Source organism: Lichenostomus cassidix, chromosome 10 (assembly GCF_008360975.1).
Source record: "Lichenostomus cassidix isolate B80296 chromosome 10, HeHo_3.0, whole genome shotgun sequence".
Taxonomy (NCBI): domain Eukaryota; kingdom Metazoa; phylum Chordata; class Aves; order Passeriformes; family Meliphagidae; genus Lichenostomus; species Lichenostomus cassidix.
The window spans coordinates 8,665,419-8,681,918 of NC_139491.1; the positions used below are offsets into that span (position 1 = coordinate 8,665,419).

Sequence of the window (16,500 nt, forward strand, 5' to 3'; positions counted from 1 at the left end):
ACTACACTTAAAAAGGAAGTATTATTGGAAAAGACATAAATGCTACAAAAGCAGCTAAGAAGCTCTCCACCAGTGTGTGCAGGTGACATATGCCTGAACCACAGAGGTAATGTCCCTCCTGTAACTCAGCTCGTTTGATTCCTGCAGTGATAACTCAGTTTGTTTCTCAAAGTGAGACCTCAGATGTAATAAAAGGAAGCAAAACAAATGTCCTTTGCCAGCAGAACAGTGGTGATTTCTTACTCTGCCAACATCACATTAGCTACTATTACTCCAAGTGGCTTTTCAGTTCTTCGTTGGCATCACTGTGTGCCTGACAATAGAAAAAGAGCAGAGAACAAAGCCTGAAGCTAATATATTTGCCAAGTCATCTTCCTCAAGCCAAAAGGAGGAATGCTCACCAAATTAACATCTTGCTTTGCTTCAGCTTCAAGTGTTCTGTCATTTCTGGGGCCATTTTAAAGCGTATATGCAACTTGCACAATGTCATTGCTCCCCTGCTTTTTGCAGGATACCTCACTGTAACCCATGCCACAAAGCTGTCTGCATCACTAAATTAAACAATGACAAGGATATTGAACATCTGGAGGGCTGCAGGCCTGGCAGAGGGTTGACATATTTCACACTTCAAGGTAATGACCTGCAGTTTTATGTACTTTCTGATGGCCACAACCTGATTGCTGAAGACAGAAATACACCATCAGCCACCATGCCTCGTCAGTTGTGATTACAAGAGGATTACTCAAGGAGAATTTCTTCAGATCAAGAACTGGATTTGTTGATCAATTACAAGAGAAAATAGTCTCCCCATTTTTACATTTGAATTGAACAATTTATTTCCTAGTAGTGAACATTTAACAATCATGATGAACATCTGAGGTTCCACAGAAATCCCATTTTCAGGAGCAAATCTCAATTGGCTTTGAAATCAGCCCTTCAAAATCTCAAAAATTTTATCTCAAAAGTTGGACAACCAAATACTACTAGATGCTTTTGAAATATTTTTTTGGTGTAGTGATCACATGGATAAATAATGGCATCTAATTGATCTCATAGTGTAAATGACAGGTTCATTAGTAAAATAAGTCTCAAATCAAAACAGATCAGAAGTATCTTCCTTATAAAATTAAAACAACAGATCAGATTATACACTTCTACTGGTTATGAAAAAAATGGCAACTGCATTACAAAAAAAGGCTGGAATTAAATGTGTCTGAATAATTTACATGTTATATTCTTATTTATTTGAAATGGAAATTGCACAAAAAACTGAAAGAATGCAAAATCACTTGGGTACTAACAGGGTAGTTTCAGTGTGAGTTTCAAACAGGTCTCTGAAAAATGACATTCCTAGAATGGATCATTGCCTCAAGCATATCACTGAAGACAGAGCAAAAGGTAACCCACAAATCAGTAAATCTCCCTTTAGTGTCAGTGCCATGCTCTATCTCCCACTCCAACATTGTTCTTGAGAAGGAAGGCAGGTTTATATGCAATCACACTCACTGTGCAGCATCTCACAAGCTTATCCCAAGACAAGTGCTCCAAGATCAGCCTCACCCAATAAATGTACAACTGTGGTTACTAAGCCCATCCTTTACCATGATAGCTCACCTCAAACAAAATGCGTTGAAAGGAACTACAAATTTAAACCCAGAGATACCCCCAAATTTAATCTTTCTTCTCTTTCTAGTGCACTTAAAAACTGCCTGTTGAATGTTCTTGAAATCTGGACGTGCAAACACACACAGGAAATTCAAATCTTGCATCTTTGCACAGTCTTAAGTTCATTTACCAACATGCAAAATTATCAAAAGGTTTTTCACTGTGCTGTGCCACACTCTGTATCATCAACTCCTGAAATATTTGGGAAAATATTTCGTATACAATTCAGGTTAAGCAGCTACAACTCTCATCTAATTAAAGGGATTTAGTCTATTGCAAAAACTAAGGTCTGTGTTTGGATAAATTTTCCATATGCCCATTAGACTAGCTTTCCCTGTTTTAAGAGTGCCATTTACCTCATGAGGTTAAGAAAAAAAAAATTACCAGCACACTACTTAATTAAAAAATTCTCATTATTTGTGCCTTGTCTAAATTGAAAGTTAAGCCAATGTGATGAGATTCAGCTACTGTTCACTCCACTTTGCTGATTTTGTGGAAACCATTTTTATTCTCATTGCTGCATCCCACAGTAACAATGCAGAGCTCAGAGATGCACAGGTGAGGTGCCACTGCCAATGTCCTCAGCAGTGACACAGTGCCCAAATTGGTATTCAAGGATTTCTCTGTAAAGGCAGAACAAAGAGATGATTTTGTCTGTATACTGCTTAATTAGAATTGGCTCTCCCAAGGGAAAGTACAATCTCTGACATTTCACCTGAAGGCAAATTCCAGAATCCTGTACAGAAAAGCTCATCAGGGGAAATGAGGCACATCCTGTTTACTTTTCAGCTCACTTAGCTCATTAACAGCACACAGACACCTCACCAAATTTGGGGTATTTTATGCATTCTTGCAATACAGATTTGTAAACATGTAAGTTAATAACTTTGGAGTTTATTTGGTTGTTATTTGGTGTTGGGTGTTTGGGGTTATTTTCTTTGATATATTTGGCTGGGTGGTTTGAGGGGTTTTCTGCAATTTATTGCCTATGCTTTTTAAGTAAGATACTGTCTCAAAATAATATCTGACTGTTATTCAAACAGAAAAAAAGCATAAGAGAAAGGTGGTTTATTGTGTCTGCAAAAGTTTCATCTTTGCACAGTCTTGAGTTCACTTGCCATCAAACAAAATTATACAATATCACTGTGCTGTGCCACATTCTGCATCATCAACTCCTGAAATATTTGGAAAATATTCCATATAAAATTCAGGTTAAGCCACAACAATTCTCATCTAATTAAAGGAATTTAGTCTATTGCAAAAGCTAAGGTCTGTGTTGTTTGGATAAATTTTCCATATGCCCATTAGAATAGCTTTCCCTGGTTTAAGTGTGCCAAAAGCAGTAGACCCCTTAAGATGTTCTTCTTGATCTGAATGCAGGAAAAAGCCCCAAACAAAAACTCATTTCAAAATGAAAATCTAGCAAAATAGGCAAAATTACATAGGTACTACAGAACTAATGCTCAGTATTTGAGCACCAGCAATTTACAGAGTGTGTCTATACCTCAATCCTCCATCTTTTCCCTTCTTGTAGCCCTAGTGCTCTAATGAAACCTGTACAATCACAATTACAGCGCTGATCACAGCCACCAAAACCTGTTTCATGCGACAGAAATGAATTATGCAACCGGAATCACTGCCCTGCTTCCTCAGCCCTGATGACACATCTGCTGCACCAAACCCAGCCTTGCCCAGCAGCCCTGGGGAATGCCCTGCCTGCAGCAGGGCCACTGACAGCTGCCAGCAGCCTGCAGAGCAGTGCTGAGAGCAACACGTCCCACAAACTGCTGAATAAATCCATTCCACAATCTGGGACCATGTCAATTTTTCCTCAAAGCTGAATGAAAAGATGCTTTGCTTTCCCTTCCTATTAGGTTTGATTTTGCTGAGGCCCACAGCACATGCACCACAGTCTCGTCAACAGCTGTTTTTCCTTCTAAGCTTGCCCTGTCACTTAGGGATTTGAAATTTTGCTGATAAAGTGTAATAGAAGCTGCTTCCTGCTACACCACAGCAAAACAGATGTTTTAAAAATTGTGGTAGCCCTGAAGCTGGTCTCTGTAGCAAAGTCTGTCTCAGGCTAACTTTCCTTCTGTCACAAAACCAGACATTATATTTGTTTTCCTGCTGGGTGATTGAAGTATCAAATAAACATTTTAACTAAGATTTTTTTTTTTATGAATCAGGAGTAACAGAAAGCAGCAGTGTGAGAAGGAAAATAGAAAGATGCTTATCAAAGAAACTGGGAGAAAAAGGTGCTCAAGTAGTCCCTGAGTTCACCTTCCTACTCCCAGGCCCAGGCATCAGCACCTTTGGCACTCCTGGCAGATGTCTGTCAAGCCCAATCTCACAAAGCTGAAGTGATTCCACAGCAGCCCCAAGCAATCTATTCCAGTGACAAATTATCCTGAACAACTGCAAAGCTCCCTCCCCTATCTGACTCCTCATCTCTTTTGCTTTTATTTAAGCTCATCAGTTCTTGCCTTGTCCCAAGAAGACATGAAAAACCAGATTATTCTCTTCCTCCAAACAGCAGCTTTTTGCCTACATCTTCTCAGCCTTCTTCACCTCCAAACTACACAAACCAAATACTTTCAGTCTGCTTGCATTTTCTTTTACCATCCTTATTGCTTGCCTCTGGTCCCTCTCCATCTGATGTGTATCTGCTTTGCTCTGAGGCATCCAGAGCTGGACAGGCTTTCCTCCTGTATTTGACACCAACACTTTTGAAACTTATATCTTTACAGGGGTTTTTTCCCCCCCATAGTTTCTATTCTGACAGTGAGAGTTCAGGATTGGAAGAAACTGAACCAGTGAGATTGGATGTGCAGGAGGAGAGCCTCACTGAATATTTCTGCTCTCACTGCAGATCCAGGGAACTTGTGGACTACACTGTCAATGCTCCAAGTTTTAGTATCCAACAAATCTCCAGGAATGCTGGAGAGTAGTGATACCTACACTCTTCAGACACACACTTTTATTTATATGTAGTTCAATTCCCTTTAACACATTTTGTGCTGTTTGGTCCTGGCACTGGAAATAGCCTCAGTGCACTCTTTACAACCTGCAAAAATCACCATCACTGCTCTCTTCCCAAGGCCTGGTCCTGAAAAGGAACTCAACTATTACAGCTTCTTCCTATGCAATCTCCCAGTTGTGCCCAGGATGAGCACAAAACTCTTTGTGGCTTTAGCTGGGCACATTCCTTCTCACACACTGAGGAGTAATGGTTACTAGCACATATTATTTCTCCCGGCTCACCCACATTTGGATGATTCCTAAATAATTCCCCAGGATGTTGTCTGGAATCTCAACAGCTGGGGAGCTGATACCACCAAGCTTTGCTTACAAATGTTTTTCCTCATCTGCTCCCCTGCATTTGCAGTACTCTTGAGTTTCTTACTCCTACTTCCAACGACTTTATCTTCCCATATAGTATTCCAAAACTGTCAGAGGTTAGACTGCCAAGGCTTGATATTTCCTTATCTTTGTCCTACTCCCTAAATTTCTGGCCAAAATAAAAGCTCTGGAGAGGCTATCCCATGCCAGGCTGCACATTCCTGCACCTTTCATGTCCTCTGCTTCACCCTTTCTGCTGTTATAGTGGAAAAAGCAAAAGCTTTCCTTCCACAAACAAACAAACAAATAAATAAAAAATTAATTAAATAATAGCTGCTAGACCCAGGGCAGCCATCCAATTGGAATAAACAGAGCTCCTTACCCAAACAAGGGAACAAACACCTCCACACCAGCCAGAGGTGGATGCCTGCCTGACTCACTAAAATAAAGGAAACTATTGAGCAGTATATTAATAATTCATTCAGCTGTAATAAACAGACATCTGGATCTGAGCATGACTGGAGAAACTCCATTTCTCAAAGCTGTCTAAGTAACTTCAGGAAGAAGCCCCTCAACTTAGCTTGCAGTGATGTACAAGAGTAGAGGACACCAACAGGTACATGGCAGACTGGTTTTTATTTCAATTGCATCAATGCAGATGTCCCTGCAGAGCAGTATGAATTCTGTATGTTCTAAGGCATGCACCAGGAAGGAAAGGATTGCATCATTCTGTCCTGAGACAGAAATAGAAAGTAGACTAGTCAACGGGAAGAAATTCCTAAATTATAATTCAGAACTTGAAATGACATCTTAATGTCTCACTGGAAAGATCAGAAAGGAGGAAAAATTCAGCTTAACCTAGACCTGGGAAAACCATTCAAGGCAGATGTCTTCAAAAGACCCTCAAAGATCATCTGTTCTCCTGTTTATACTTCATTTATTTTCCCCACTCTCTTTTCATGTTCATTGTTCTTGTACTGGAATCTTACAGGTGAACCCCTTAACCCACATACCCTGCAGGACCCAAAGCAAGGCTGCAATCCCATCACTGACATATTTTCCATGTACTTTCTCAAACCACAGCATGAATAAGCTTCTTGCAATCATTTACTGGTAAGAGAATTCATTTCCCTTTATAACCAAGAAAACAAGAGTTCTCCATCTGCTTTCACATGCCAGAAAAACATTTGACTGAAATACCCACCTATGTGATTCAGATATGGAAACTCTTTGAAGTCTTGCTATAAAATCTGTGTCACATCACACTACAGCTAAGTGCAAAGCCTGTAAGACATTGCTACCACTTTTGAGAAAGGTATTTCTATTACCAAAAGGTCACTTACCTAATACAATGTTCCTACCCAAGAGTTCTAGTGGAACAGTCTCTCTTACAGAAGATAAAGAATTATATGAATCTGAGTATAAAACAAACAAGCCATTAATCTACTCCATGGAAATAAACAGTAATATGAAAAAAAACATTACAATATTTGTAGTTCATAACTCAACAGACACTTCTATAAAATACCAGGTATCTCTACACAGAGAGTCTGCAATCCCCCTCCCTGGGAAGTCATCAAGAGTTTCCACTGACTTTTGCTGGCACAAAAGTTTGCTTAATGAAACAAACTAAAAGTTATAAAGGCAGGATCCCAGCCAGCTGCTGAAGAAACTGAGAGCAGAAACAAAACTGAGAAAGTAGCTGTATAGTAGAAGGCAGTTCATGATACAGAAAGGAAAACACAGGCAGAGGAGGGACCCCTTGGCTCTGCAGGAATCCCTGAGTGCATACCACTGTGGTCTGGAAAAAGAAAAGAAAGAAAAAATTTTTAAAAAATTTAAAAATCAATAAATATGCACAGAGATCACTTTTAAAACATATATGTTTTGTTTAACTAACATGGAAAGCAATTGGCTTTTTTAACCCTAACAAGTGAGGGAACCTGCATTTTAAACTCGCAGAGCTCCCCAACAAAGTGCATCTTTTTCCAGCCTGAGACAGCAGAGGCTGGGGATGAGTGCTGTCTCAAGAAGATTATGGCAGCTGAGCCAAGAGGTGCCATTTTTATGTAAATGGATAGACAGCCTGTGACCTGTGAGCATACTAGAGAAACTGCAGTGCCTATCTTTCCTGGCTTTCAACAGGAATCATAAAACACCCAGAGGCTGTATGGCAGGAGGTAACCAGAGCAGCCTGGTGAGTGTCCAGCTGGGGGAAGTATTCCCCCAGCTGTGTGGCAATATGTCTTTACAAATTACAGCCTTTCATGCAGTAATTATAGCGAAAATCTTCTAGTCTTGCTGGAGCAGGCTACCACTGCAGTAATTCCCAAGTATGATAAAGAGCTGTAACTCTGCTGATCACCCATGTTAAAACCCTGCTCCAATTAGAGCAGAGGGACTCACAGAGATTAACAGAATTGGATCAAACTGATCCCGTGGAAAGCAAGACCTTTTAGAGGTAACACAAGGTTCACTCCCAGGGAACAGCATGGGCATAGCACAGAAAAACTGCTCAATTTTTTCATGACAAGAAAGTTCTGGATTGAGCACAATGCAGTTCTGATGTACACAAGTGGCAAAAAAAAGAGGGGTTCTAGGGGTATTTACTATTTTAGTTTGTGCACATAATTTCTCAGTTCAGAAGTGTTTGGTCAATGCTCTCAGGCACATGGTGGGAGTGTCCTGTGCAGGACCAGAAGTTGGACTCAATGATCCCAACGGATCCCTTCCAACAAATCTTATTCTATGATTTTGTTCTATTCTGTGATTCTTTTCCTGGTCTTTTGTCTCTTTAATTATAACTCTATTCTTCTAGAAAGTTTCAGAGGAGGCTGCTGTAAAAAATACTTTCATCTCTGAAATGGATCATATTTTTTTTTTAATATACACTAAAATTGCTTACAGATTGTGCACATACTGAAAAATAAGATGAAGAATATCCAGCCAATTCTGTCAGACTTTGCAAGGGTAGATTTGCTGAGAGATGCAAAGCCTTAAAGAATTAAAGGATTGCAACTCAGATGCAACAGATCCTAGGCACAGGTTAGTAAAGAGATTTTGCTGGTGCAGTAATCAATAGTGGCTGCAGGCTTCTCCATTTCTAAGGTATTCTACACTTGTGAAAAGCATTTCTACAAAGCAGGGCTTAATAGTTTTGCCAGTGAACATGCTACCATCAGTGCCAACAAGAGGAATTCCTGGAGCTTTTCTAGCTCTTGAGAAGGTAAAGCACACCAATGTGTCAGAGAGAGCATGTGTATAAAAGGAAACTCTCAGCCATCTCATCAATTATCCAGGCAGCATTCCATGATAGATTCATGTTTCTTTTTTAAAAAAAAAATTAAAATCACCAGGTAAAACCTGATTCTTTCCCACATTCTCTTCAGTGCAACTGACAATTTTAGATATTTCACATGAAGGATGAATATCACAGTGTCTTCATGTTGCACAGAGAGCCTCTTTCTTTAGGGTCTCTCAAAAAGAAACTGCCACTAAAGATTTCTTTCATGAAGCTACAAAGACCTGTCTCCCAGCACTGACCAGGTGACCTTGAGAGGATTTAATATCATCCTGACCTACTTTCCAAATTTTACTTTTAATTGACAATTCACATTTCTTCCTGACAGCAGACAGTTCACTTGGAAGTCATTGGGATTACCATCAAACAGGATCTTGGTCAAGCAGAAGTAAAGAGGCTGATTAACAAATATTCCAGTTTTTAAAATCTGAGTAAGATATGAGTTGTTGAATTCCAAGATCTCCACACCCACATGGTGACCTGTCAACCTTAACTCAGATTTGTTCTGTTGGAAAAGAGCAATAAGTGCTCTGTTTGGCACAACCAATTCCACGCTTGCGTCCCAAGAAATTACAAGTCTCTGAAAACAGTGATTCTGCTCAGACCTGCTGTTCTTTTCTATCTCCTCACTTACTTTAAACTGCGCTTAAAATTTTAGCTCAGATTAAACAACAAAACCCAGTATTTTTCTGAAATAACACAGTCAATTCCAGTCATTATAAATGCAATAGTGTAATACAGGCGATGGCAGCCAGGCAGAGCACAAACAGGCAGGTGCTGAACAAGTTTTCTACCACAGGCAGCTTTGCCAGCAAATATCTGGCCTGCAGTACCCTTGCTATTTCTGTCCTGGATGTCTCTGGAGGAATGACTGCCAAATGAAAAGTACCGTACCAATTTGTGCGGTGGTTTTGTGATGTGCATAAATGAGTTCTTGGACAGGCTTAAATTCATCCTGACTCGTGATTTAAGTGCAAATTTAAATTCTGGTGTGTCTAAAGGGGAAAGGTTTGCGCATTGCTATGCAAGGCTGCCAGCTGGCCCCCACTGCCACTTTGTTCCTTTGCTTTTAAAACTAAAACACGAAGCTTAAAACAGTTGTTTTAATATTTAGCATTGTAGAAGGTCATGTTCATAGGAGGGCCCTGGAGAGAAAAGCTTTTCAGCAACTGGGGGAGCCACTAAAAGTCAGTATATATAGGACACATCAGTTGCATTGCTTTTATACTTCACCTCTCCTGACAATGAACTGGGAACTATCAGGCTTGGCCAAGGACTGATAGAGAACAACTGATACTGAAAATGAAGTTAAACATTAGATGTTAGGCTGAATATATGAGTGTTCTTTGATAAAACAAAGGCATGAACAAGACTATAGAGGTCTTTTCCATGTTTAAAAAACACTGAGGTGATTTTAAGGTGGAAAATTCAGCTCCAAATGCCAAACACCTGATACTTATAACTGTACAGCTCCAGGGGCTTGTTACAGATAACTAGTCCAGCCTTCACCTACTGAGTAACACATACCTTGCACTTACTATATTGGATACTTATGTCCTACATCTACTCTTACAATTTTTTCCTTCTTTAATGATCTATAATCTACTCCTTGAAACTGTTCTTTCTTTGGCAATATTATACCTCAGCTACAATATGCATTCTAATGTGGCTTTATGACCACTGAAACTAGATGGAAAATTCTATCATTGCCCATGTGAACACCCTGCTTGCCAGGTTACCATAATGGCCCAGGTGATTATCCTGCAGAAATTCAGAAATATTAGCCCTGGTTTTCCTATATAGCTGATTTAACAATCACTTGTGAAGCAACCAAACAGACACACAACAGGATAAAACAGAAGCCAGCTGAGCTTTCACTCAGTACTTTTCAAGATGAGTAAAACACACAAGAATTGTTATCCTGTCCAACTATTGTATAAGATGTTTAAAGGCTTTAAAATCAGAGGGACATGTTTGAAATTATATTTAAAAATATTTACTGCATGCATTGTGACCTCTCAACTTGGTGTTTGACTTTTAGCTCATGCAACAGACACAGACCTCATACTCTTGGTGCATCTGCCAGAACACAGATTTTGCACTCCCATTGAAAGGAGGGGAAGTTAGAGCCAAACCACTCCTCTTGGACCCCCCTTCAGAGTCCTTTGTCAGCCTATTCTATAAACTTCCTTTAACTATGAGAAACAAGAAGCAGTTAACTACTCCCCGCTATCAGGGATTTTTATTTATTAATTTATTTTGGAATTATAGTCTCATTTTCTCTCCCAGTAGGCCAGGAACAGGTTAAATTTCTTTCACTAAGTTTCTTCCACAACTTTCACCTACATGGAATGTAGGTACTTTCCTAGTACCAAATTAGCATGACGAGCTACCTTGTTATGGGCATGTTAACAGAAATGTCTATATGCTTGCTTAGTAATGAAAACCTGCCCTTACTGTTATTCTAATAATCAGGGATTCCATCTTTTCCTAGCCAGCTGCCAAATTTCTTCTTTCCTTAAAGTAAATAATGTCCAATCTATATTTGTATATTATGCTTCTAATCCATGCCAAAGTTCATGTCATGAAGATCTTGTGATTTAAATGCATCACGTGAGACACAGGACAGCAACAAATCAAACAGAGCAGGATAATAGATTTGAACAGGATAATGTAATAAGCAGTTCTCTGAGAGAGGTTTGGAAAGGGATTAGGAAACACACTGTTGCTAGAACAAGATCCTCTGCTGCCTTCAGCTTCACTGGCTATTTCTGATTTGTTCCACTGTGCAAAGAAACACTGGAAAAAGCAGTGTTATTAAAATACAGATGTGTGGAGAGAGCTTAATTCCTTATAAATATGTCAACATAGCCTGAGCTATGTCATCTTTCTCACAGCCATCCAGGCAGCTGTGTGCTCAACATCCACACAGAAATAACTCCTGCCCTAGCTATGGAGGAGAGGCATTAAAATTTTACTCAGCTGAAGATAACCTACATTTATCCAGAAACTTGATAAATGTAACCGATTGCTTGAGAACGTGAAAAACACAATTTTGGCAAAGATTTATTTTCCCCTACCTATCCCACTGGTAAGAGCTCCAAGCAGAAATCCTTGTCACTTGAACATAAATATGTAGCAGACTTCTAAGAAAACAATCCTGTGAGCACAATTGTTCCAGCTGACAGAGAGTGGCTGGTGATAGATAACAGGAATATTAGTGAACAAGGAGCAGAGTTATTTCTGCACTCACTCAGCATATCCAGAACACAGTCACTCTGTCTCTGCAGAGTTTCACTGCACCACACAAGCTGCTCAGGGAGAAGACTTTAGTTTTAAATATGTTTTCCACTTAAGGTCACAACTTTGTAGTAATTTGCAAGATACTGCAACACCTTCTCTGGACGCTGAAATGCTAAACAGAACCAATTTCCTTTTTTAAAATATCACTGATACTTCAGTGCCAGAGCACAAGACATGGATAACTGGTTTATACATATGAACACGAGCAGACTGCTCAGTTCATTTGCAGTGAGTGCTACCACACCTGCTCCTGAGTGATAACTGTGGGAGAGAAGAACAAACTTTGGGGTCAGTGGTGTTATGTCAGCTCAGTCAGTCCCAAATGATCGTCCTCAAGCTCCCACGTGTGGCTGCCCACATGCAGCCTGTCCTACAAGGGCTACAAAGCACTTGCAACCTGGTGTCCCCTTACCCAGGGGTGGCATCAGGCATTTGTAACACCTTTGACAACCTCAGCCACAGGCTCCAGTGCTATGACAGTCTTTTGTTGGAGTGATTCATGAGGAAAAAGCATGTTTGTGATGCTGATGCAATCATTTCCATCTCACAAGTGTTTCTCCTCCTCAGCACAATCCCAGGCTTCAGGTGTTCTCCAGCAGGTGACAACAGCCAGCTGCTTCCAGAGTGAAGCCACATTTCTGCTGATGGGCAGCACTCCTGTGGGGCTGTTCCAAGAAGAACCTGGGCATACCTGCAAGTCCCTCTGGCTAAACTGTGGAAAAGTCCCTCAAAAAACAGTAAAAACTGCTGGAACACAATGAATATTCTAGCAGCTAACTCTGGCTCACTGCCAGCTAGATGACTTGATGGGCATCTCGCCTTTCTTCTTCTCACTGTCTCGAAATGCAAAAAATAAAAAGAATTAAGGCCATGAACAGGAGTTAAAGATTGTTCTGAATTAAATATGTTCCCTGCCAATTAAAAGAAGAAAATTAGGTTAACAGTTAAACACATGAAATGAAATGAAGAGAAACAAAAGGCTTCGTGAAATATAACACAAATAAGAAATAATTTAGTCTGATACACTTCCATTAAAAATAAAATGGTGAGAAGAAAGAGCCAACAAATCAAGACAAAGAATGACCTACAGCCAAAAGCCAATTTGAGTAACTCACAATAACTGAAAAAAAAAAGTAAATGCGCTATTTGGCATGTTGGAATTGGGCCAAGAGGTGCCAATTCCAACACAGGCCAACAGCCCTGTGGCTGTTCCAGACTGAAAAATGAAAATACCTACAAAAAAATCCTAAACTCTTTAAATGGTCAGAGCTCTTTCTAACAGCTGTTTTAAAAGATTCATCTTTCTCCAGTTTTCAGGTAACAAATGCTACTTCTCCATTTTCTTTTTTTATAACTTGTCACACACTTCTATTTCCCTCCATCCACAGTTAGAACTGCAAGATAACCCAGTGTAACGTTCTTAGTCTCCCCTGAACGCTGAGCTCCCACTTCAAACTATAAATCTGATATTTCAAATACAGAACACAATAGCTGTCCAGATGTCAAATATCCTCATGGTAAAATATACATATCCTTTACAAACTAATTGTTTTTCTGTGGCACTGTGACCTAGCCAAAATCTGAACCTGCTCTGCAGCCCTGATCAAGGGGCTGACAGCAGGAAGAATGATGGATGGCAAAGGCAGCCACTTGCTCTGGCTGAGCAGCCTCTGCTGTACCACCCATCCATCACCCTGTCAGCTAAAGAAATTCTGCTCAAATTTATCTACAGGGCACTAAGCAGGCAGAAGGCAGAGCATATATCCCACCAGCTGAAGGGGTAGATAACCAGAGAGGAACATTAAGCCATTTAGTTTCCAGAAGTAAATTGGTGAATCCCATTTGGCTCCACTGGCTAGGCAAGTGAGATCATTCTGGGAAGAAACTACATGGAATTACAACTGTAAAAATGATAATGATGTGATAAAAGTGAAAAAGAAAGTTGCTGGAAAGAAGCTTTCCCTGCCTTGCTTTTATTTAGAGAGTAAAGCACAAATAAAGACTAAGAAAATATAAAATAATGAAGATGAGCCTGGGCACTGTGTGTGCTGTAAAGAGGAAAGAGATGAAAGGTCATAACATAAGTGAGTCCTTGAATACCAATAGCTGGAGTCTTAAATCAGGACTTGACTGACACAAAGATTTAACTCTGTCAGTTTTTCAAGCCATAAATAACTCAATACTCTGCATTATTTTGCAGTGAGTGATGACAATATTCTCTTCTGCACATGCACTCCTTCCTTAGCTGACACAGTGTGTGCTTGTATTGTATCTGTCACATCACTTGTGTTAATGCAATTCACCTGAATAAACTTTGTCTTATATAACAGTAATACACCTTAATGTTCAGTATATAAGGATCGAATAAAGCTGACACTTCTGTTTTATAGGTAGAGAAGAAATCGATTTGGTTGTGGCAGGCAAAAGAATGCATTTCAAAATTAAGTTGTAGTCAAGACAGAGGTAGGAAGAAAAATTTAGACCCCTTGAAGACATCTTTTTTTTATCACTCCTGCCTTTCACTTTTTCTATTTGAAAGGCAGCAGGCTGCAACTTGTCTGTACCAAAATACTCCACTGGGTATTTATCTTGAGGACTTCCTGCAGGTGATACAGTGATTTTCTATAAATTTGAAGATTAAAGAACTTAATACTCATATTGAGTAAACAGCTGCCTGTCAGACTTTCAAATGTTTTCCTGCAGTATGGGGGAGAACCATAATTGCCTGAACTGCTTTGTTTGATTTGTAAACGAGCACCCTGCTTTAATCAATTGACACTCTAATTAGTAATTTGGCGATTTGAACAGCATCTCTTGCTTTTTTTAATACACTCCAGTAATTTCTGATACCATGCTCATGTACTCTAAGCAAAGGTTTTAAGGCTTTTCTCAGAAATATTTGATTACTTCAGCCTCATGCAAGAATTGACTCATTGACTTTCGACTTAACCACTCTTGAAACAAGCATTGTGTAGTTCCCATGCACTTGCTTTCATTTCAGTGAGAAATACACCTAAAAACCTCCAAATAAACCCATATTGCTCACACTCTGTCTTCTCTATTTCTGCATTGTGTAACTTGCAAACTTTTAAGCGTTTTCTTTTGACGGTGCAAGAACACAGACCCTGGTAACTCATCTCCAAGACATCTCTCACATCCAAAACAGCCAAATCCCCACTGGCTCTGGCAGCACAGAGAGACCAGCTCAGCATTACAGTGGCTGCAATAATATGCACATCTGAAACCAAGATGTTAAATTTTACATTTGAGTACTCAAATAGCTGCTGTGGGCAATTCTAAGAATACATGGCTGCAAGAACATTCTAAGTCTTCCGGCTGGCAAATTGCTAAATCAAAGGGAAGTCACTGGTTACTTTTTGGGGGGAAATTACTTCAGGAATTTAAAAATACAAATACAAACTTGCAATTTACAAGTTTACAAATACAATTGGACTTTCCAAAAAGACTTCAGGCTGTCTTTAGATGGAAAATTACCATTTCTACCTAAATTCTACTGCAATCTTGATTTTGTAATTTCCCCTGAAAAAAGAAGTGGTAAATCAGAATGTTATTAAGGCAAACTTACCAAAATTCCCTTAGCCTGTCTGGGTCATACTTCATTTAATCAAATTACTTGATTTCCATTCTAACATTCAGTGTTATTATTCAAAGTAATCCTTGCTATTATATTAATAACACCAAAGAAGTCATGCCATGCAAAAACATTTGGGTTTGGATGAGGTTTTGACCATGAAGAAGTGTAATCAAAGCAGTGCAGCAACATTCAGGAGACAACTTAAAGAATAGATAGCTCTTTAATAGTGCTTAAACTGTCTACTCCAGATCACAATGCTGGTGTTGTTCTTGCTTGGTTGACCATATGGAAATTAAGCTTTTCCCCCCCAACACCCCGTTCTTCACTGCTGTTTTCCTAATGTTGGCTTCTGAGTCATTTAATTGCACTCTGTCATAAAACTGGGTGCTCAGTCTGACAGGAACAAGGATCACCTAAGTGCTATTGTGATGACCAAAGCACTTGTATAGGCAATGGAGGTGAAAACCTTTACACTTCAGAAAGAGCAGAAAATGCATTTCATCAGTAACACCACAATGCCCCTCCTAAGCCTAAACAATTGCAAATGTACAGGCTCTGGATGCTGCCATATTCACAATAAGGCCATTCATGGGGACTTTGCTGAGGCAAGTTAGGGCAAAAGGGTCAGAGGGCTGTGAACTTTGATCTATCGCTTCAAATTTGGCAGGCCTTAAAAAACCTCCTGCTTCAGTAAGTTTCTTGATTAACCTAATAAGAATTACACAAGAAGCGCTGTGATCTTAGCACTGCATCGGATTAGCTGCCTAGACAGTGTTCTGTGAAGCCTAAAAATCTCATCAAGAAGCATAATGAGAAATAGACGATGGAAGTGTCGAGGAAAAGGTCTCAAGTTTGTGTTTTAATTGTGCAGGCAAGGGATTGAAATGAAAGTTACACGAGAGCTGCATTTTCTGAAGAAGCAGAGTATTTGTCTGTAGAAACATTATTTTTTCAACTCTGAGGAAAAACACCCTAACAAAATTGAATGCTCAGAAGTGTATTCAAGATGAACCCTCAGTAATTCAGAAACAATTTTTCCATTTGCCACCTTCCACAGAGAAAAGAATCTAATACCAATATTCATATTTATGATAAATTCTAAAAATTAGTTCAACAAAAAAATGTCACCATAAGCAGCTCTAAAGAATATCCATAGCTACCTTATCAAAACCATGTCAAGGAAGGAAGGAATTTGAATTGTTACAAAGAAGGATTAGCAATTAATTCCTGAATTAGGCCATTAGTATATTAAGAATTTTTTCCATTTGATGAACTGCCACTGCATTAGCCCATTTTT

General features: G+C 39.5%; 2 long non-coding RNA genes across 3 annotated transcripts in view; both read right to left on the bottom strand.

Moving 5' to 3' along the window:
- The window catches only part of LOC146432675 (uncharacterized), a 178,125-nt gene that overhangs the window by 23,731 nt on the left and 137,894 nt on the right, over window positions 1-16,500 (bottom strand). The window lies entirely within an intron of this gene.
- LOC146432676 (uncharacterized) lies at window positions 5,632-11,457 on the bottom strand. Its single transcript, XR_014854290.1, has 3 exons — window positions 11,386-11,457; window positions 6,348-6,419; window positions 5,632-5,738 (listed from the first exon to the last, which is right to left on the bottom strand). It is a non-coding gene; the product is annotated as an uncharacterized LOC146432676 (long non-coding RNA).